Source organism: Procambarus clarkii, chromosome 36, assembly GCF_040958095.1.
Source record: "Procambarus clarkii isolate CNS0578487 chromosome 36, FALCON_Pclarkii_2.0, whole genome shotgun sequence".
NCBI lineage: Eukaryota > Metazoa > Arthropoda > Malacostraca > Decapoda > Cambaridae > Procambarus > Procambarus clarkii.
The window spans coordinates 9,437,961-9,460,994 of NC_091185.1; the positions used below are offsets into that span (position 1 = coordinate 9,437,961).

The window sequence follows — 23,034 nt, forward strand, 5'->3', positions numbered from 1 at the left end:
GGCAGATCGTTTATATATATAAGAAATAGAAGAGGTCCTAAGATGCTGCCCTGTGGCACTCCAACGGTAATTGGTAGAGTGGAAGAAGTTGTATCATTGATGGTTACATATTGGTGTCTGTCACTAAGATAGGATCGGATGTAGTCAAGGGCAAGGCCTCGGATTCCATAATGCTGGAGTTTAAGTAAGAGGTAGTTGTGATTAACAGTATCAAAGGCTTTTCTTAGGTCAATGAAGAGTCCAATCGGAAACTCATTTTTGTCAAGGGCTGAGTAGATAATGTCAAGGAGACTAATGATTGCATCATTGGTACTCTTTTGGGACCGGAAGCCAAACTGGCAGGGGCTGAGTATGTCGAATTTTACGAGGTAGGAATAGAGCTGTTTGTAAATAATTTTTTCAAATATTTTTGATAGAATGGGTAGATTTGATATTGGTCTATAATTGTTTATGTCCGCCGGATTGCCTCCTTTATGGACTGGCGTTACTCTTGCTTTTTTGAGGATATCAGGGAAGGTGTGATACACTATAGATTTGTTGAACAGTAGTGCTATGGGTGGGGCAAGGGCATGGGAGGCTCTCTTGTACACAATGGACGGAATTTCACTGGTGTTCCCTGCCTTGGTTTTTAGAGAATGTATGATGGACACAACATCTGCCGGGCTGATTGGTGAAAGGAAAAGAGAGTTTGGATAGCTGCCTGAGAGATATGTGTTAATATGTGTCTGAGTCTGTGGGATTTTACTGGCAAGATTAGCACCAACCGATGAAAAGAAACTATTAAATTCATTTGCCATTTCTAAGTCAGTTGACGGTATACCCCCATCCTTGTAGAGTTTTATTTGGTTATGTGAGTGTTGTTGTCCATGGAGCACAGCGCTAAATATCACCACAATCCTGCTATTATCAGAATCCTGGTCAGTTTTATCACAGTCAGGGGGCTTCAGTAATACTATCACTGCTAAATAATAGCAGTATCATTTATATTATGGTATTTGTAGGCGATGCTGTGGTCACAAGCTGAACAGCGGTGCTGTGAGCTCGTGCTGCGTGCGCCAGCCTTGGTGGCTTGCTCGATACTGACGCTGTAAACCCAAGAATGTTGGCCTGGATTTTTTTTCTAGGTGGCATCTGGCAACTATTGGTCGTGGCTGTACTATAGCTGCCCCTATCCCAGGCGGGGCGTTTAAATTATAGCGCTAGACACGAAATCATATATAAATGATGTGCGCGGTTTCGGTTTTGTCACTGATATCATTTATATATGATATGCGCGGTTTGAGGGTTAAAAAAGTATTGATGTAGTGTATTGTGTTTGAAAAGATTGCCAGTGGAGTTCTCCAAGGGAAAACTAATTTGTGCATGTGCCCCTTATATTTCTGTGTGGGGGAAGTCTTTTTAAATGTTCACACATTACTCAAATGTCGAGGATAAATAGAGAAAAGAACATTGTAGGATTGAAAACATTATTCAAATACTGTAAGTGTTAAATCTAGATATATGCTCTATGAACTTGAATATGGATTTATAACAAAAACAATTCAAATATTTGCAGTGTTGGAAGTACAGAAAGACATGCAGGATTAAGGACCGGAGTAGTGGTATCACTCAGGTCATATATTGCCACCATGCATCTCACATTATTTTTTGGGGGTTCCATGTACAGTTCTCTAGGAATGTTTGTCTACTCCTCTATAAACCTTAACCCTTAAGCTGATAAGGGGTCCTGAGGAGATTTACACCCCTATGCTCATGAAAAAAAAATGTCTTCTAAAAATGTTAATTTGTGTTCCCTGAGCACGGGAAAAAAAATCGTAGGTGACATATTTTGGGCGCAATAGGCCGAGGAAGTCTGGCAAAATGTGGGATTGACAGAGAGGTCGTCAGAGGCGGTCAGTGTCATCCAAGCTGAGAGGTGGGAGTTGCCGTAAAGATATTATTATCTAATTATTTCAATGTCTCTGATTTTTTTTTTTTTTTTTTGCAGTAATATTATTCAATAGTGTGTAGTGTGATAGATTTATATAATAAAATGTGTGAATCATTGGTATACTCAAAAGTATGGTGTTCATATTAGTGCTTCAATTATTACGTTCATAAAACAATAAACAAATAGTTTTGCAGTTATTACACTATATACACACATTATATATAAGTATCTACATGTTTTGTTCACCACAACTGTACAACTAAGCTGATATAGTTAGTTCAGGAACTAAGAGACATCGCTACACTCACAGCTCAACCCGTCCTCTTAAAAATAACGTCACTTTTCGCTCGTATGCGCGCTACGGCCAAATTTGGACATAATTTGAAATTAAATTGACTCACAAAAGTGACGTACTGTTCCGTTTTCTGTTTGAGTTGTCCGACCTACTCGGCAAGCTTAGAAGAGGAAACTTTCCATTAACGTTTTTCATACCGTTTTGAAACTTATGAGAATTGCCTGCCCACCTAACCTATCAGAGGACCCTTAACCCTTAAACTGCGCATGGCGTATATATACGCCCTGAGTAACATGTCCCATGGTGCGCATGGCGTATATATACGCCATAGGGTGCCAGGCCTGATTCAAATGGCCCACGGCTACACGGGGTTCACAGTAGCTTCCTCAGGGCTCTTGTAAACAGATGCCATTTTAAAAAAAAAATCGTGGGCAATATTCTCAGGTGTGAGAGGCACAGTACTGTTGAAGCAACCAAGGCCGGCGCACGCAGCATGAGCGAACAGCATTGATGTTCAGCTTGTGACCACAGCATCGCCGAAAAATGTCAAAATAAATATATAATTGTTATTATTTAGCGATGACAATATTACAGATGACCAACGACTGTGATATAAATAACCAGGGTTGTGATAATAGCAGGATTGTTGTAATAATTAGCACTGTGGGAGGAGTGATGCTGAGAGACGGAGGGAGACAGCATCGTTTACTGACTGTGTGGCCACCTGTTATTGTTTGCATTCACCATACCAGGTCAGTGGTTCTCTATGGCGAACACAAATGTAGATACTTATATATAATGTGTGTGTATTAGTGTAATAACAGCAAAAGGATTATGCTGGGAGGAGCCATATGGGTGACGGAGGTGATGTCGTCTGCACGATTTGTCTAGCTGTTTAGAGGGTGGCCACTATGCTCTTTGGGCGCACTACAAGCTTAGGTGTACAGTTACGGTGCATAAAACATGTAGATATTTATATATAATATGTGTATATAGGGTAATAACACTGCAAAAGGTATTGTTGGGGGAGAAAGTTTAGTGCGTGTGACCTTGAAAGAGTGAGGGAGCCGCCAGCCGCCATCTGTGTATAGCGACGACTCTTAGTGCCTGAACTAACTATATCAGCTTAGCTGTACAGTTGTGGTGAACAAAATATACACATACTTATATATAACGTCTGTATATAGTGTAATAACACCACAACTGGTATTGTTGGGGGAGAAAGTTTAGTGCGTGTGACCTTGAATGAGTGAGGGAGCCGCCATCTGTGTATAGCGATGACTCTTAGTGCCTGAACTAACTATATCAGCTTAGCTGTACAGTTGTGGTGAACAAAATATATACATACTTATATATAACGTCTGTATATAGTGTAATAACACCACAAATGGTATTGTTGGGGGGGAAAGTTTAGTGCGTGTGACCTTGAATGAGTGAGGGAGCCGCCAGCCGCCATCTGTGTATAGCGACGACTCTTAGTGCCTGAACTAACTATATCAGCTTAGCTGTACAGTTGTGGTGAACAAAATATACACATACTTATATATAACGTCTGTATATAGTGTAATAACACCACAACTGGTATTGTTGGGGGAGAAAGTTTAGTGCGTGTGTTGAGGGAGTGGCAGCGAGTGGCTGGCTGGTGTGTGGCGGTAACTCCTCGTTGCTTTTCGACTCTCAATACCAACTTAGTGGTTTGTTATGGTGACCAAAACATGCCAATACTTATATATAACCTGTGTATAGAGTGTAATAGCAGCAAAACTATTTGTTTATAGTTTTATAAACATAATAATTGAATCACTAATATGCACATCATACTTTTGAGTATAGCGATTATTAACCACTTTTATTATATAAATATATTACAATACACACTATTGAATAATATTACTGCAAAAAAACTAAGAAAAAATCAATCGGAGACATTGAAACAATTAGGTAATAATATCTTTGTGGCAACTCCCATCTGTCAACGCGGGTGACGCTGACCGGGTCTGACGACCGCTCTGTCAACGCCCACTTTTTGCCAGACTTCCTCGGTCAATTGCGCCCAAAATATGTCACCTACGATTTTTTTTTTATTTTTTCCGTGCTCAGGGGACACAAATTAACATGTTTAGAAGACGAAAAAAATTTTTTGAATTTTTTTTTTTCTTGCGCACAGGGGTGTAAATGTCCCAAGGACCCCTGAGCAGTGTAAGGGTTAACTTACTGTTGTTGAAAAAAAAAAATCCCAAATTTATTTTAATTTTTTTTTCATTTTCAAATTACTGTACGTCCATATTCGGCCATGTACAGTACAGGGCAAACGGCCAAAAGCGACGTTCTTTTTAAGAGGACAGGTTGCACAGCTGGCGGCTGCCTCCCTCACTCATTCAAGGTCAGGCGCACTAAATTTCTCCCCCAACAATACTGTTTGGGGTGTTATTACACTGTATACACACATTATATATAAGTACAAAATCTACATGTTGTATGCACCGTAACTGTACACCTAAGCTTGTAGTGGCCACCCTCTATACAGCTAGACAAGTCATGCAGACGACGCCACATCCGTCACCCAAATGGTTGCTCCAACATAATCCTTTTGCTGTTATTACACTAATACACACATTATATATAAGTATCTACATTTGTGTTCACCATAGAGAACCACTGAGCTGGCATGGTGAATGCAAACAATAACAGGTGGTCACACAGTCAGTAAACGACTCTATCTCCCTCCCTCCCACAGCATTACTACTCCCACACAGTGCTAATTATCACAACAATCCTGCTATTATCACAATCCTGGTCATTTTTATCACAGTCAGGAGTTATCTGAAATATTGTCATCACTAAATAATAGTTACATATTTATTTTGACATTTTTAGGCGATGCTGTGGTCACAAGCTGAACAGCAATGCTGTTAGCTCATGCTGCTTGCGCCAGCATTGGTTGCTCCAATAGTACTGTGGCTCACACCGGAGAATATTGCCCAAGATTTTTTTTAAATGTGGCATCTGTTTACTAGAGCCCCGAGGAATCTGATGGGAACCCCGTAATTACCTAAGTGTAATTACCTAAGTGTAGTTACAGGATGAGAGCTACGCTCGTGGTGTCCCGTCTTCCCAGCACTCTTTGTCATATAACGCTTTGAAACTACTGACGGTCTTGGCCTCCACCACCTTCTCACTTAACTTGTTCCAACCGTCTACCACTCTATTTGCGAAGGTGAATTTTCTTATATTTCTTCGGCATCTGTGTTTAGCTAGTTTAAATCTATGACCTCTTGTTCTTGAAGTTCCAGGTCTCAGGAAGTCTTCCCTGTCGATTTTATCAATTCCTGTTACTATTTTGTACGTAGTGATCATATCACCTCTTTTTCTTCTGTCTTCTAGTTTTGGCATATTTAATGCTTCTAGCCTCTCCTCGTAGCTCTTGCCCTTCAGTTCTGGGAGCCACTTAGTAGCATGTCTTTGCACCTTTTCCAGTTTGTTGATGTGCTTCTTAAGATATGGGCACCACACAACAGCTGCATATTCTAGCTTTGGCCTAACAAAAGTCATGAACAATTTCTTTAGTATATCGCCATCCATGTATTTAAATGCAATTCTGAAGTTAGAAAGCATTGCATAGGCTCCTTGCACAAAATTCTTTATGTGGTCCTCAGGTGATAGTTTTCTATCTAGAACCACTCCTAGATCTCTTTCTTTATCAGAATTCTTTAAAGATTTTTCACATAATATATAGGTTGTGTGGGGTCTATGTTCTCCTATTCCACATTCCATAACATGACATTTATTAACATTAAATTCCATTTGCCAAGTGGTGCTCCATATACTTATTTTGTCCAGGTCTTCTTGAAGGGCATGACAATCATCTAAATTTCTTATCCTTCCTATTATCTTAGCATCATCAGCAAACATGTTCATATAATTCTTGTAGCTGCAATTGTGCTAATTGAATTTGAGTTGTGCCTGGCACCCTATGGCGTATATATATACGCCATGCACACCGTGGGACATGTTACTCATGGCATATATATACGCCATGCGCAGTTTAAGGGTTAATTAAGTATAAAAAAAAATGTTTATTGGTGCTTGTATGAGTTGTCAGGGTTCTAGGTTTTCTCACCCTTTCTGAGGGAACATAAAGAAACCCTGCAAGAAAAGAGGGTTCTTACAACTTTTTAGTGGAAACACCTACGGCGAGCATTTCTTGTCTTTACTGTACATACAAACAGAAAAACCTAGTAACACATCTGGAGAGAATGGACTTCGTGACAAATTGCCAACATGGGTTCAGAGAGGGTAAATCTTGCCTTACAGGCTTAATAGAATTCTACGATCAGGTGACAAAGATTAAGCAAGAAAGAGAAGGATGGGCCAACTGCATTTTCTTGGACTGTCAGAAAGCCTTTGACACAGTACCCCATAAGAAGCTCATGCATAAGCTAGAAAAACAGCCATGAGTGACAGTCAGGGTGCTCCAGTGGATAAGGGAGTACCTAAGCAATAGAAAGCAGAGAGTTACAGTGAGGGGTGAGACCTCAGATTGGCGTGAAGTCAGTTGAGCCCCACAGGGTTCTGTACTCGGACCTATTCTGTTTCTGATATACGTAAATGATCTCCCAGAGGATATAAACTCATTCCTCTCAATGTTTGCTGAAGATGCCAAAATTATGAGAAAGATTCAGACAGATGAGGACAGCTAGAGGCTTCAAGAAAACCTGGACAAGCTGCAGGAATGGTCAAACAAATGGTTGTTAGAGTTTAACCCAAGCAAATGTAATGAAATGGAGATAGGTGTAGGGAACAGGAGACCAGATACAAGGTATCATTTGGGAGATGAAATACTTCAAGAGTCAGAGAGAGAGAAAAAGACCTCGGGATTGATATCATGCCAGACCTGTCCCCTGAAGCCCATATCAAGAGGATAACATCAGCGGCATATGCCAGGTTGGCTATCATAAGAACAGCCTTTAGAGACTTGTGTAAGGAATCATTCAGAACTTTGTATACCACACATGTCAGACCAATCCTGGGGTATGCGGCTCCAGCATGGAGTCCATATCTAGTCAAGCATAAGACTAAACTGGAAAAGGTTCGAAGGTTTGCCACCAAACTAATACCCGAACTGAGGGGTATGAGCTACGAGGAAAGACTACAGGAATTAAACCTCACGTCACTGGGAGACAGAAAAGTTAGAGGAACATGATCACCACATACAAGATTCTCAGAGGAATTGACAGGGTAGATAAAGACAGACTATTTAATACAAGGGGGCACATATACTAGGGGACACAGGTGAAAATTCAGTGCCCAAATGAGCCATAGAGACATTAGAAAGAATTTTTTCAGTGTCAGAGTAGTAGACAAATGGAATGTATTAGGAAGTGTTGTGGTGGATGCTGACTCCATACACAATTTCAAGTGTTGATATGATAGAGCCCAATAGGCCCAGGAACCTGTACATTAGATGATTGACAGTTGAGAGGTGGGACCAAAGAGCCAAAGCTCAACCCCCACAAGCACAACTAGGTAAGTACACTATAATGTCCTGATGGTACAACAATTAATCTTTGCCCCATCAGAATGCTATATTTTGTATGTACAGTAAAGATGAGAATATGCTTACTGTACACATCATCCCTAAAATATAAGAAGCCCCTTTTCTTGTGAGTTTTTTTAAATGTTCTCTCAAAACATTTACTCTCTCAAAATATCACTTCATAATCACTATATGCATGTCTAATTCATGTGTTTGAGCATCGATATAAGATCACTGGGCACACAGTCTCACTGTACAAGTCAAACTGTATCAAAGGCTCTTACCGCATTTAATAAGAGCGACGAGGAACTGGAGTGATGATGCTTCCACAAAGTCAGAATGGCGCCTAGAGTTGACCTCTTCCAGGTTGACCAAAAATTCTTAATGCGACCATCACTGTCGACTTCTTTATTTTGAGTCAGGTATGGGGTCAATACACAGGTACCAACTCGGCTCCCTCTGTCAACTGGTCCTCACCTGGGACCATCAGACTTTTCTCAGGTCTATCTCAGTGGACTACCAGAGTACCATCACCCTCCCTTGGCTTCACACCGCCCTTCTTGTCCCATATGTCGAAATGACCACCACAATCGCCCTCTTCTTGCTTATAGTACTGGCCTAAGTCGCAGTTCACTGCAGTCACTGTTCACTGCTTCACCAAAGCTTAAGAAACTTCTAAGTGGCGGTGAATTGTGTACTCCTCCCTCGACCCCACACTGACAAGTGATATCACAAACCCTTTGCACACAATGCAAGTCCTTTTCTGGGGGGAGCCCCTACGGCTCCCCGCAGCTATCCATGGCTGATATGGATACCCTAACTATTTTGCATCAGTCGATGTGGGTGGAGTTCTAGGCCTACCGGGGACCACGAGCCAGAACCTGGCCCCCTCAGAGAGGCACGTGAAGCAATGGCCCATAGAAATGCACATGTGATTTGGAGCATTCTATATCTGCCATCGACCGGGACAGGCACCTAGAAAGGTAAGCGCCACAAAACAAACCCCTATTCTGGTTAACAACAAAAATCGACAAACGAGTGGACGGAACTCCCCCAGGAAAACGAACTAACAAGCATGACGTCACACGATCCGTGCTGCATGTCTGCGCAGCTCCCCCCTCCCCGGGAGGGGGAAGGGGGAGCCCCAGACCCCCGAGCCGGCGATCCACACCCCAGTTCCTCGGCTGATGGGATAATGCATGGTTGTGTGGCTCCAGCTCCGGTCTTGTCTCAGTGCTGTGACTTGTTTGCAGTAATTACCTAAGTGTAATTACCTAAGTGTAGTTACAGGATGAGAGCTACGCTCGTGGTGTCCCGTCTTCCCAGCACTCTTTGTCATATAACGCTTTGAAACTACTGACGGTCTTGGCCTCCACCACCTTCTCACTTAACTTGTTCCAACCGTCTACCACTCTATTTGCGAAGGTGAATTTTCTTATATTTCTTCGGCATCTGTGTTTAGCTAGTTTAAATCTATGACCTCTTGTTCTTGAAATTCCAGGTCTCAGGAAGTCTTCCCTGTCGATTTTATCAATTCCTGTAACTATTTTGTATGTAGTGATCATATCACCTCTTTTTCTTCTGTCTTCTAGTTTTGGCATATTTAATGCTTCTAACCTCTCCTCGTAGCTCTTGCCCTTCAGTTCTGGGAGCCACTTAGTAGCATGTCTTTGCGCCTTTTCCAGTTTGTTGATGTGCTTCTTAAGATATGGGCACCACACAACAGCTGCATATTCTAGCTTTGGCCTAACAAAAGTCATGAACAATTTCTTTAGTATATCGCCATCCATGTATTTAAATGCAATTCTGAAGTTAGAAAGCATAGCATAGGCTCCTTGCACAATATTCTTTATGTGGTCCTCAGGTGATAGTTTTCTATCTAGAACCACTCCTAGATCTCTTTCTTTATCAGAATTCTTTAAAGATTTCTCACATAATATATAGGTTGTGTGGGGTCTATGTTCTCCTATTCCACATTCCATAACATGACATTTATTAACATTAAATTCCATTTGCCAAGTGGTGCTCCATATACTTATTTTGTCCAGGTCTTCTTGAAGGGCATGACAGTCATCTAAATTTCTTATCCTTCCTATTATCTTAGCATCATCAGCAAACATGTTCATATAATTCTGTATACCAACTGGTAGATCATTTATGTACACAATAAACATCACTGGTGCAAGAACTGAACCCTGTGGTACTCCACTTGTGACATTTCTCCATTCTGATACATTGCCTCTGATTACTGCCCTCATTTTTCTATCAGTCAGAAAATTTTTCATCCATGATAGAAGCTTACCTGTCACCCCTCCAATATTTTCCAGTTTCCAGAACAACCTCTTATGTGGAACTCTGTCGAAAGCCTTTTTTAGGTCCAGATAGATGCAGTCAACCCAACCATCTCTTTCCTGTAATATCTCTGTGGCTCGATCATAGAAACTGAGTAAATTCGATACACAGGATCTTCCAGATCGAAAACCATACTGTCTGTCTGATATTATATCATTTCTCTCTAGGTGTTCTACCCATTTAGTTTTGATTAGTTTTTCCAATACTTTCACTATTACACTTGTCAATGATACAGGTCTATAATTGAGGGGGTCTTCCCTGCTGCCACTTTTGTAGATTGGAACTATGTTAGCCTGTTTCCACCCGTCTGCTACGATTCCTGTACACAGGGATGCCTGAAAGATCAGGTGAAGTGGAATGCTGAGCTCAGATGCACATTCTCTCAGAACCCATGGTGAAACGCCATCTGGGCCAGCTGCTTTGTTCTTACCGAGCTCCTTGAGCATTTTTTCCACTTCGTCTCTAGACACCTCTATGTGTTCTATGTTGTTCTCTGGAATTCTTATTGTATCTGGTTCCCTAAAGATTTCATTTTGTACAAACACACTTTGGAACTTTTCGTTTAGTGTTTCACACATTTCCTTTTCATCTTCCGTGAATCTATTTCCCATTTTCAACCTCTGAATATTATCCTTTACCTGCAATTTGTTGTTTATGAATTTATAGAATAGACCTGGTTCTGTTTTACATTTGTCCGCAATCCCTTTTTCAAAATTTCTTTCTGCCTCTCTCCTCACTGCCGTGTAGTTGTTTCTCGCATCTTTGTATCGCTGGTATGTTTGGGGGTTCGGCCTCTTCCTGTATTGATTCCATTTTTGTGTCTTTCGGTCTCTAGCCCTCTCGCAATTTCTATTGAACCAATCCTGTTTCCTAGTTCTGCATCTCTGTTTTGGTATAAATTTTTTTGTGCCTTTATCATATATTTCACAAAACTTGCCATACATCTCATTCACTTCCTTGCCTAGCATCAAGTCTGTCCAATTATACTCACTAAAAAAATTTCTAAGGTCACCATAATGTCCTCTCCTGAAGTCTGGTTTTTCAACTGCTTCAACCTCCTTATTTTCTTCCAGCTTATAATGCATTGCATACTTTATTCCCAAAAAGACATGGTCACTTTTACCCAAGGGAGGAAGGTACTGAATGTCAAATATCTCTTCCTCCTTCCTGGTAAATATCAAATCTAGCATGGAGGGAACGTCCCCTTCCCTCATCCTCGTAGCTTGTTTAACATGTTGATACAAGAATGTTTCCAGGATGAGGTCTACAAATTTACAGGTCCAAAAATCTTCTGTTTTAGCTTCATATGCTTCCCAGTCTATGGATTTCAAGTTGAAGTCACCGACTATCAACAGTCGTGATCTATCGTTATCCGCTCTCGCTATAATCTCTCTCATTATTGTTATAAGACCTTCACGTTTACTATCTAGCTCCTCCTTTGACCATGTGCTGCTTGGCGGTGGACTATATGCATTTATCATCATTAGTTTATCATCCTCATAGCAGATCTCTAGTGCTATTATGTCAACTTCTTGTGGATTGGCAGTCATTATTTCCTTCACCTTTAGGTGTTCTTTTACCAGCACAGCAACGCCACCGCTCTTACGCTGCAAGAGCAGTGCTGCTCTTACGGTGGTCGTGTGAGCTGGGAGTAGTATTCTCAGGTACTCGGGCTGCATGTGCTTAGGGTCACCTTCCCTGAGTGCCCTGTAAGTACCGCCCTTGGGGCTTGGGGTTGCCTTCCACAAGTCACCTTGGGTCTACCTCTGTTGGTCTTTTGCTGCTTGGCAATTGACCACCCAGAGTGTTTTGGGGGTTTCCTCCCTGGTTTGCCTTGGGGTAAGGGGTAGTTTTTGCACTGATTAGGGGCATGGGGTACTGCGTAGCTAGTTTTCACCTATAACAGCCGCTGGCTGTTCCTACTGGGTATGCTGTCCTCTTGTGAAATTTTTCTTTTATTTTTATTTTTGCCTGGTGGAGGGGGGGGGTCTGCCTTGGTGTCCCTTCCCCTTGTACTAGGATTGTTTGTGTTGGTGGTACCCCCTGCTTGCCCCTCATGAGTGAACACGTCCCAGGGGTTCATCATTTACAGTGTTGAGTGGTAGCTTTGGCGCCGGTTAGCAGTACCTTGCCTGGGTAAACTCTTAGCAGACCCAGTCTAGGGGCCTTGGGAAACCCCATGAGGCATTCGGGTCTGATGGATGTGATCCCAGAGTTCCCTCTCACTTTTTTGTGAGTTTGAGGGTTGCTTTGCCCCTTTGTCTCAAGGCGACGCTCATTGTTTTTGCCTCCGTCATGCTGTCTGTTGGGTCGGTGACACATTCGATCAACCCGGAGTCCTGCAAGCTTTGTTGCTTGTTTGTGACTCAGTTCACCCAATCTGATATTATTATTTGGGTGCAGGCGGCTTGCGCGTTGCAAGATAGGTTTAGGTTGTTGCAGCGCGCTTGTTTCGTTGCTTCCCCGAGGCTGCCCCGTTTTGTTTATAGGGACCCGGACTTGGGGTTGTTGGTCGCTTCGGCCTTGGTTCCGTCTGCACCCCTTCGTTCTTCCCCTGCTGTGGTTCATTCGGTTCCCCCTCCCCCCCCCCTGCTTCCGGCTCCTAAGCATCTGAGGGCTTCGAGGTCGGGGCAGGGTTTAAAGGTTTTTGAGACTAGGGTGATTTCAGGGGTTGCCCCTTCCGGGATGGCTACGAAGGCATTTGAGTCCATTCCTCCAGCCGTAGCTCCGGAGTCTGACCATTGGGCCCATTCTCTTCCTGCTATTTCGGCCGCCCCGGCTTTTTCTTGTGTGGCTGGGGCTTGGGATTACGGCTCACACCCCAGGGCTTGACGTGGAGGTTCCAGGGGTTGGGGAGGGGCTGGCTTGGAGACCTTGGGCCCCATCGAGCCTGGGTTTTCCAACCCTCTGGGTGGGGCTTTCGGTTACAAGGAGTGGGGTTTTCCTTTCTGCCCTCTGAATACGTGTTAGTTTGGGTGTCAGCCCCTCCTCAGATTCGGTTCTGTGTCCCTTGGGTCTGTCGGTTCCGTCCTTTCTGTGGGTGATTTTACCACTTTCTCACCCTTCTTTTCAAGGACATGTATTCTTTTACGTCGTGTCATCATGCTCTCATCGTCTCGGGATCCTTCATGACCATTGGTCGCGGATGCCACTGGGCCCATGTGAGCCTCCGTGCTTTTGTCCTTGCTCCTCAAGGGTCTATAAGGTTCGAGAAGATCTTCGATTCTTCCAATATTGTTGGAACGTCTGTCGTCTGCCGGTGAGGCTTACTTCCAATCCTTTCTCGGACTCATTGGTCCTCTTCCGTCCTACTTCTTGTTTTTCGATATTATCTCAAAAATTTTCTCATTACATCTTATCTCCGTACTCTGTCTCGACTCTACTAATATTCGTTTAGTACACCTTGTAGGCACCCTCCCCGAGGGATGGGTGTTGCAGCTCGGTCCTCAGGTGCATGCACCGAGGGTGTTTGTTTTGGTTTAGTGTGGTGTAAACATGTGTTGGTGTTCTGCGTCCTTTACCACGGGTTCTACGCTGCTCTCGCTCATCTTCTTTCCAATCATAGCCCCCAGGATACTGGGTGAGTTCTGGGTTATATATATGGGGGAGAACACTTAGTTCTTTCTCTGCTTTTATGGGTGTGGGGTGGCTCGGGGTAGCGCCTCCTCCACCTTTACTCTACGTCTCATCTTCTACAGTTCACGTATCTCTGGACATGATCCACTAGCGTTTTTCCCAGAATATTACACGGCTCAGCTGTGTCGTGACACGATAGTGTCTACGCTTTACAGGTGAGAGTATAGGGTCTGGTGACACTGTCAGCCTGGTGCTGGTTCTCGGTTTTTGCATGAGTGTTGGGCGTTGTTTGTAGTGTGTTGATTGGCCACTTTACCTGCATCTTAACGTGGCCTCCTTATATGCTTCTATCACTGCTTCTCAGCCCAAGGCTAAGGCCTGATTGTGGGGAAGGGTTCCATGGAACATCAGATGGACACGCATTCCTTGACTCAGTCTTTGCTTTCTGGATACTTATTCCTTGCTGGGCACTCGTTCATGGCCTCAGTCCATGCTCTCTGGACACTCATTCCTTGACTCAATCATTGCTTCTGGTCACTCCTTCCTTGGCTGTCATTCAGTGCCTGGCTGCACTCTACTGTATTCATTGGAATGTGTGTGTATATTTACTTGATCGTGTACATTAAGTTTTCCTTGCATTTTCTATCTCTATACTACACATTGTTGTGTGTCTTAGTATATGCTTATTGGCTATACTAGTGTTGGTGCTAGTTGGACTGTGTACATGTTCAGTTCCCTGCAATTGGACAGTTCCGCTGTTCAGCTGAACTGAGTTCTTTCATCTTCTTGTATGTCCCTAGCAGCTTCTGTGTTGCAATGTCTGCTGGTGGCTGTGGGTTCCAATCACCCACTCCTGTCTCTACTGTTCCTTTTCTGGGTTGGTTCTTTCCCGCCTTGCTGGGTTTGAGTTCCTGGTTCCCTGGCGGATGTTCCTTCTGGTTCCTGGCCAGCCTTCGTTTCGGTCACTACTTGCTTGGTGTCCGAACCCAGGGGTTTTCCCCCGGCTCAGCCTCTTCTTCTGATCGGTACGGTCTGTATCGGGGCTGGTTTGGTCTTTTCCTCGAGTCTTCCAGTCTGGAAATTTTTACTCGAGTTTCTCACCATTTTTGGTGATCAGGTGGCTTCATTGATTTTGTTTCACCTGCGTGCTTCATCTCGGCGGTCGTATGGGGTTTTGCTGGCGGTCCTTCCTTTCTTTTTGTCTCCTCGTAGGTATCCTGCGATTTTTGTTGACGTGGTCTTGTCCTCCTCTTGTGGGGGTTTGGGACTGTTGCCTTGTCTCGTGTGGCGCTGGCGGAGTCGCTATGGTTTGCTTTCGGTTTTGATATTCCTTCTGCACCGTTGTGCAGGCTGTCTCAGACGTTGTTTGCCTCCAGCTTGCTCATGCGCCGCCTGCACTGTCCTGGTCTTTGGCCGGTGTGTTCTTGTTTGTCTTCGCCTAGGTTTGTTGTGGCCCCTATTGTTCAGATTTGTTTCCGTAGTTCTTTCTTGTTCATTTGCAACCGTTTCATTCTTTTCTGGCGAGGAATGGGTCTGCTGCTTTCTGGAGGGGTCCTTGGGATGTTGATGCTTGGTTGGTCAGGCTGGGGGGTGCATCTTGTGTTGTGTCTGGTTGGGGCTCTCCGTTGTTATTTGCGTGGCACGGCTTCTGTGTCTGGGGACATGCTTTGGTTTGATCCGGTTTCTCTCCTTCCCTGTTCGCAGGTACGGGTCTCTCAGATCATCTGCAGGGTTATTAGGTCTAGCCAACCTGCGGTCTATCCTCGTGCCCTTGACGTTTGTAAGTTTGCTGCTCTTGCTGCCTTGTTTGGTAACATGTCCTGGGCTGACATTTGGGCGCGGGGTTTTTGGCTGTCGAACAGGATCTTGGGCTTACATTCGAGCACGGGGTTTTTGGCGGTCGAACAGGGTCCTGGCTGCATGCTTCCTCATTAACGTTCCTTGGCCTAGTCCGGTCTGTGTCACTTGGGTCGGCAGCTGCAGCTTGTCTCGACTTCGAGTTGAGGTGTGGAATGCCTTCCGGGTATGTCCCTTTCTTTATTTTGTCTTTGGTGAAGTTGCTCTGGGAGCTGTAGGGGCTCCCCCAAGAAAACCAGCGTTGAATGTAATGACATGCCATTTACTGGGTGATTTCCAGTGGCTCACCGGCAACCATCCCTCCCTCCGGTCGTTTTTTTTTCGCATTCAGTATTTTGATATCCAGCCTCGGAACTGCAGGTTGGGTCGTCGGCGCGGGGGTCTGGGGCTCCCTCTTCCCCCTCATGGGGAGGGGGGAGCTGCGCAGACATGCAGCACAGCTCGTGTGACAACCTGCTTGTTTGCTCGTTTTCAATTGGGGAGTTCTGTCCACTCATATGTCTATTTATTTATTTATTTATTTATGCATATACAAGAATGTACATAAGGAATGTGAGGATACAATTATGGTAATTACAGTCTTGTAAAGCCACTAGCACGCGCAGCGTTTCGGGCAGTCTATTTTCATTGTTTTTAACCAGAATAGGGGTGTCTTTTGTGGCGCTTACCTTTCTGGGTGCCTGTTCCGGTCAAAGGCAAATATAGAGTGCTCCACAAACACATGTGTATTTCTATAGGCCATTGCTCTTTGTGCCACTCTGAGGAGGCCAGGTTCTGGCCGTGGTCCCCGGTAGGCCTAGAACTCCATCCACATCGACTGATGCCAAAGTTAATACATATCAGCCTGGATAGCTCCGGGGAGCCTCCAGAACTCGCCCAGAAAATGGCATTTCATTACATTCAATGCTGATTTTTTTAATGTTTTTCTTGTTCTGTGTTAGTCATTTGCAGAGTTGTTTAATGTATTCAAGGTTTCAGTCTGTTATTCCTCCAATTGTCTCTGAAGCTTCAATGACTTTTTAGATACTTCTAGTGTGGTGGCGAATTGTCACTTACCCTCGTGCTTCTCTTCCTGTAAGGGGAGGCCAGGTTTTGGCTGTAGTACCTGGGAGGCCAAACAGAACTTTTGTGTCTGATGGGACACATTTGCTTGGAGCAATCTCAGCAAGATAACTTGAGGAGCTTCAGGGCTCCCCCCCCCCAAAAAAAAAGCATCGAGACCTTTAGACCATTTGCCTGTGCATGTAAAGACTTGCCTGTCTTGCTGAATCTGATGATGTAGGTGTGAGGGGCCTTGAACTTTGGCCGAAGGCGCTCTTGGCTTATGAACGTCTTTTCTGACCTGAAGGCTTAAACGTATAGTATAATTATGCTGGCAGTTGTTAGTCCTTAAACCTTAACACTAAATTAATACAGTATGGTTATGTATAGGTGTAATGTATCTGAAAGTTTGGGTCTCTTGTCATGTTTCTATTTCAGAGCATAATTTTGCTAGAAAACTTTTGACTTGAACCTTAATTTTTGTTGATCTCTCTGGAAACAGTACGAGTCGATGATGGGAGGAGGTAGTGTGTGTGTCGACGTGATGGGCACATGAAGAACTAGAGGCAGTGAACAAGAGGAGCTCTACAGTGTAGTGCAGCAGTGGCAGATGTGTGCAGTATAGTAGTATCTGGAAGAACATATTGGTGTGGTCTTGAACATTTTGACACCTGGGTTAATGGTTCCATAAGACTGCAGGCAGTTTCTGCACAATATTTTCCTCCAAAAAGGTAGGAAATATAAGGATGATGTTACTTTGTGTACTGTGAGAATTTTCTTTGAATGAAGTAGTGTACAGTAGTGGCTTTGTAAGACATAATGACAATGAATGAAGGCTGTTCAGTGTTACCACAGCCGCAGCACAACACAATGAGCACCAACTTGTCACATGTACATGATCCTGAATGGTTATCTGTATCTGTTGAATACTAATTTATTGGAATGTGGAATTTGGCTAAGAATGATAAAATTATATGATAAAAGAGGAAGATTTTATATTGGAGTCGAGCCTGGCCTCAGGCCGGGCACTGGGAGCAGAAGAATTCCCGAAATCCTCTACGAGTATCTCCAGATGAAAATATTTTGGATATTGAAAAATGTAAAGATGGGAAGCAATTTGAATACCTAGAGTGATGTTTAGTAAGGATGGTAATGAAAACATTGTAAGTTCAAACATAAAGTAGGAGAAGGAAGATAAGTAGAAGGGTCATTGAGGGCCTGGCATGATTGAAAAGCCATTAAATGAGGAATACAGAGCATGGTGCATGAAATTATATTGATAACGTCATATGGAGCTTTAACATTGTAGCATGAGTTGTACAAGACCAGATTGTGTTTACTGTGTTGGGGCCCTGGGCTGGTGATAGGTGGAGGGTAGGGTCCTGCGCTGGTAATAGGTGGAGGGTGGGGTCCTGCGCTGGTAATAGGTGGAGGGTGGGGTCCTGCGCTGGTGATAGGTGGAGGTTGGGGCCTTGAGCTGGTGATAGGTGGAGAGTGGGGTCCTGCGCTGGTGATTGGTGAAGGGTGGGGTCCTTCACTGGTGATTGGTGAAGGGTGGGGTCCTGCGCTGGTGATAGGTGGAGGGTGGGGTCCTGCGCTGGTGATAGGTGGAGGGTGGGGCCTTGAGCTGGTAATAGGTGGAGAGTGGGGTCCTGTGCTGGTGATAGGTGGAGGGTGGGGCCCTGGGCTGGTGATAGGTGGAGGGTGGGGCCTTGAGCTGGTAATAGGTGGAGAGTGGGGTCCTGCACTGGTGATTGGTGAAGGGTGGGGGTCCTGTGCTGGTGATAGGTGGAGGGTGGGGCCCTGGGCTGGTGATAGGTGGAGGGTGGGGCCTTGAGCTGGTAATAGGTGGAGAGTGGGGTCCTGCGCTGGTGATTGGTGAAGGGTGGGGTCCTGCGCTGGTGATTGGTGAAGGGTGGGGTCCTGTGCTGGTGATTGGTGGTGGGTGGGGCCTTGAGCTGGTGATAGGTGGGGCCCTGGCCTGGTGATTGGTGGCGGGTGGGGCCCTGGGCTGGTGATAGGTGGAGGGTGGAACCTTGGGCTGGTGATAGGTGGAGGGTGGGGCCCTGGGCTGGTGATAGGTGGAGGGTGAGGCCCTGGGCTGGTGATAGGTGGAGGGTGGGGCCCTGGGCTGGTGATAGGTGGAGGGTGAGGCCCTGGGCTGGTGATAGGTGGAGGGTGAGGCCCTGGGCTGGTGATAGGTGGGGTTACCTGGTTGATACCTGGTTGATGGGGTTCTGGGAGTTCTTCTACTCCCCAAGCCCGGCCCGAGGTCAGGCTCGACTTGTGAGAGTTTGGTCCACCAGGCTGTTGCTTAGAGCGGCCCGCAGGGCCACATACCCACCACAGCCCGGCTGATCCGGAACTTCTCTTAGAAAACAGTCCAGTTTTCTCTTGAAGATGTCCATGGTTGTTCTGGCAATATTTCTTATAGTCGCTGGGAGGATGTTGAACAACTGGGGACCTCTGATGTTTATACAGTGCTCTCTGATTGTGCCTATGGCACCTCTGCTCTTCACTGGTTCAATCTTGCATTTTCTTCCATATCGTTCACTCCAGTACGTTGTTATTTTACTGTGTAGATTTGGGACCTGCTCTCCAGTATTTTTGCATGTGTATATTATTTGGTATCTCTCTCGTCTCCTTTCTAGAGAGTACATTTGGAGAGCTTTGAGACGATCCCAATAATTTAGGTTTTTTATTTTGTCTATGCGTGCTGTATATGTTCTCTGTATTCCCTCTATTTCAGCAATCTCTCCTGCTCTGAAGGGGGAAGTGAGTACTGAGCAGTACTCAAGATGGGACAACACAAGTGACTTGAAGAGTACAATCATTGTGATGGGATCCCTGGATTTGAAAGTTCTAGTAATCCATCTGATCATTTTTCTGGCTAACCCAATATTTGCTTGGTTATGCTCCCTAAACGTTAGATCGTCGGACATCATTATTCCCAAATCCTTGACATGCTGTTTTTCTACTATGGGAAGATTCGATTGTTTTTTGTACCCCTGTATTATGTTTCAGATCCTCATTTTTGCCATACCTGAGTACCTGAAATTTATCACTGTTAAACATCATGTTATTTTCTGCTGCCCAATCGAAAACTTTGTTGACATCTACTTGTAGTTTTTCAATGTCTTCAGCAGAGGTAATTTTCATGCTGATTATTGTGTCATCTGCAAAGGACGACACGAAGCTGTGACGTGTATTTTTGTCTATATCAGATATGAGAATAAGGAACAGTAGCGTTGCAAGGACTGTACCTTGAAGTACAGAGCTTTTAACATCGCTTGAACTCGATTTTATCTGATTGACAGTTATTCTTTGTGTTCTGTTCGACAGGAAATTGAGTATCCAGCGTCCTACTTTTCCAGTTATTCCCAATGACCTCATTTTGTGAGCTATCACCCCATGGTCACATTTGTTGAACGCCTTTGCAAAGTCTGTGTATACAACATCTGTATTTTGCTTTTCTTCTAGGGCTTCTGTGATTTTGTCATAGTGGTTGAGTAACTGCGACAGACAGGATCTTCCCGCTCTAAATCCATGTTGTCCTGGGTTGTGCAATTCATTGTTTTCCATAAAACTAGAAATTTGATTCCAAATCACTCTTTCAAACACTTTTATTATGTGTGATGTTAGTGCAACTGGCCTATAATTTTTTGCCAAGGCTTTACTCCCACCCCTTGTACAACGGAGCTATATCTGCAGATTTAAGTGCTGCTGGTATCTCCCCTGTATCTAGGCTCTTTCTCCATATATAGGGGAGCCGGTCAGCTGAGCGGACAGCACGCTGGACTTGTGATCCTGTGGTCCCGGGTTCGATCCCGGGCGCCGGCGAGAAACAATGGGCAGAGTTTCTTTCACCCTATGCCCCTGTTACCTAGCAGTAAAATAGGTACCTGGGTGTTAGTCAGCTGTCATGGGCTGCTTCCTGGGGGTGAAGGCCTGGTTGAGAACCGGGCCGCGGGGACACTAAAAAAAAAAAGCCCCGAAATCATCTCAAGATAACCTCAAGATATTACGCTGAGTGCTCTCGCTACTGATACTTTACATTTCTTTATGAATATTGAATTCTATGAGTCAGGCCCAGGAGCTGAGTGCATAGGCATATTGTCAATTTCTCTTTCAAAGTCTTCCAAGTTTGTGGTAATATCCGTTATATTATCTGCAGCTTGAATGTCATTCATAAAGAAGCTGTCTGGGTCATCAACTTTCATGTTGTTTATTGGTGTGCTAAACATAGCCTCATACTGGCTTCTTAGAATTTCACTAATCTCTCTGTTGTCCTCTGTGTACGTACCTTCATTTGTAATTAACGGTCCAATACTGGTCGAGGTTTTGGATTTGGATTTTGCGTATGTGAAAAAATATTTTGGATTTTTCCTTATCTCTTGTATAGCTTTCTGTTCCAATTCCATTTCCTCAGACTCATATGATCGCTTCAACGTTTGTTCTATTTCTTCAATCTCCCTGCTTAGGCTTATTTTCCTTGCTTGTGATAGTTGTGTCTGCCGAAGCATTTCCGTTATTTTTTTCCTTCTGTACAGTCGTCTGCGTTCTCTTTCTAGAGTGGTCCTCTTTCTGCCCCTCCTCACAGGTACGTGCTTCAAGCAGACCTTGTAAGCTTCAGCTGTCAGTTGAGCTATTCCCTGTAATTACCTAAGTGTAGTTACAGGATGAGAGCTACGCTCGTGGTGTCCCGTCTTCCCAGCACTCTTTGTCATATAACGCTTTGAAACTACTGACGGTCTTGGCCTCCACCACCTTCTCACTTAACTTGTTCCAACCGTCTACCACTCTATTTGCGAAGGTGAATTTTCTTATATTTCTTCGGCATCTGTGTTTAGCTAGTTTAAATCTATGACCTCTTGTTCTTGAAATTCCAGGTCTCAGGAAGTCTTCCCTGTCGATTTTATCAATTCCTGTTACTATTTTGTATGTAGTGATCATATCACCTCTTTTTCTTCTGTCTTCTAATTTTGGCATATTTAATGCTTCTAACCTCTCCTCGTAGCTCTTGCCCTTCAGTTCTGGGAGCCACTTAGTAGCATGTCTTTGCACCTTTTCCAGTTTGTTGATGTGCTTCTTAAGATATGGGCACCACACAACAGCTGCATATTCAAGCTTTGGCCTAACAAAAGTCATGAACAATTTCTTTAGTATATCGCCATCCATGTATTTAAATGCAATTCTGAAGTTAGAAAGCATAGCATAGGCTCCTTGCACAATATTCTTTATGTGGTCCTCAGGTGATAGTTTTCTATCTAGAACCACTCCTAGATCTCTTTCTTTATCAGAATTCTTTAAAGATTTCTCACATAATATATAGGTTGTGTGGGGTCTATGTTCTCCTATTCCACATTCCATAACATGACATTTATTAACATTAAATTCCATTTGCCAAGTGGTGCTCCATATACTTATTTTGTCCAAGTCTTTTTGAAGGGCATGACAGTCATCTAAATTTCTTATCCTTCCTATTATCTTAGCATCATCAGCAAACATGTTCATATAATTCTGTATACCAACTGGTAGATCATTTATGTACACAATAAACATCACTGGTGCAAGAACTGAACCCTGTGGTACTCCACTTGTGACATTTCTCCATTCTGATACATTGCCTCTGATTACTGCCCTCATTTTTCTATCAGTCAGAAAATTTTTCATCCATGATAGAAGCTTACCTGTCACCCCTCCAATATTTTCCAGTTTCCAGAACAACCTCTTATGTGGAACTCTGTCGAAAGCCTTTTTTAGGTCCAGATAGATGCAGTCAACCCAACCATCTCTTTCCTGTAATATCTCTGTGGCTCGATCATAGAAACTGAGTAAATTCGATACACAGGATCTTCCAGATCGAAAACCATACTGTCTGTCTGATATTATATCATTTCTCTCTAGGTGTTCTACCCATTTAGTTTTGATTAGTTTTTCCAATACTTTCACTATTACACTTGTCAATGATACAGGTCTATAATTGAGGGGGTCTTCCCTGCTGCCACTTTTGTAGATTGGAACTATGTTAGCCTGTTTCCACCCGTCTGCTACGATTCCTGTACACAGGAATGCCTGAAAGATCAGGTGAAGTGGAATGCTGAGCTCAGATGCACATTCTCTCAGAACCCATGGTGAAACGCCATCTGGGCCAGCTGCTTTGTTCTTACTGAGCTCCTTGAGCATTTTTTCCACTTCGTCTCTAGACACCTCTATGTGTTCTATGTTGTTCTCTGGAATTCTTATTGTATCTGGTTCCCTAAAGATTTCATTTTGTACAAACACACTTTGGAACTTTTCGTTTAGTGTTTCACACATTTCCTTTTCATCTTCCGTGAATCTATTTCCCATTTTCAACCTCTGAATATTATCCTTTACCTGCAATTTGTTGTTTATGAATTTATAGAATAGACCTGGTTCTGTTTTACATTTGTCCGCAATCCCTTT

General features: G+C 43.9%; 1 protein-coding gene across 1 annotated transcript in view; it reads left to right on the top strand.

Moving 5' to 3' along the window:
* LOC123756098 (beta-1,3-galactosyltransferase 6) overlaps nt 1–23,034 on the top strand; it is a 59,921-nt gene that overhangs the window by 8,516 nt on the left and 28,371 nt on the right. Inside the window, exon 2 of the mRNA XM_045739100.2 lies at nt 17,090–17,318. The gene's annotated coding sequence lies outside the window, so the exon portion shown is untranslated. The remainder of the gene's footprint in view (nt 1–17,089; nt 17,319–23,034) is intronic.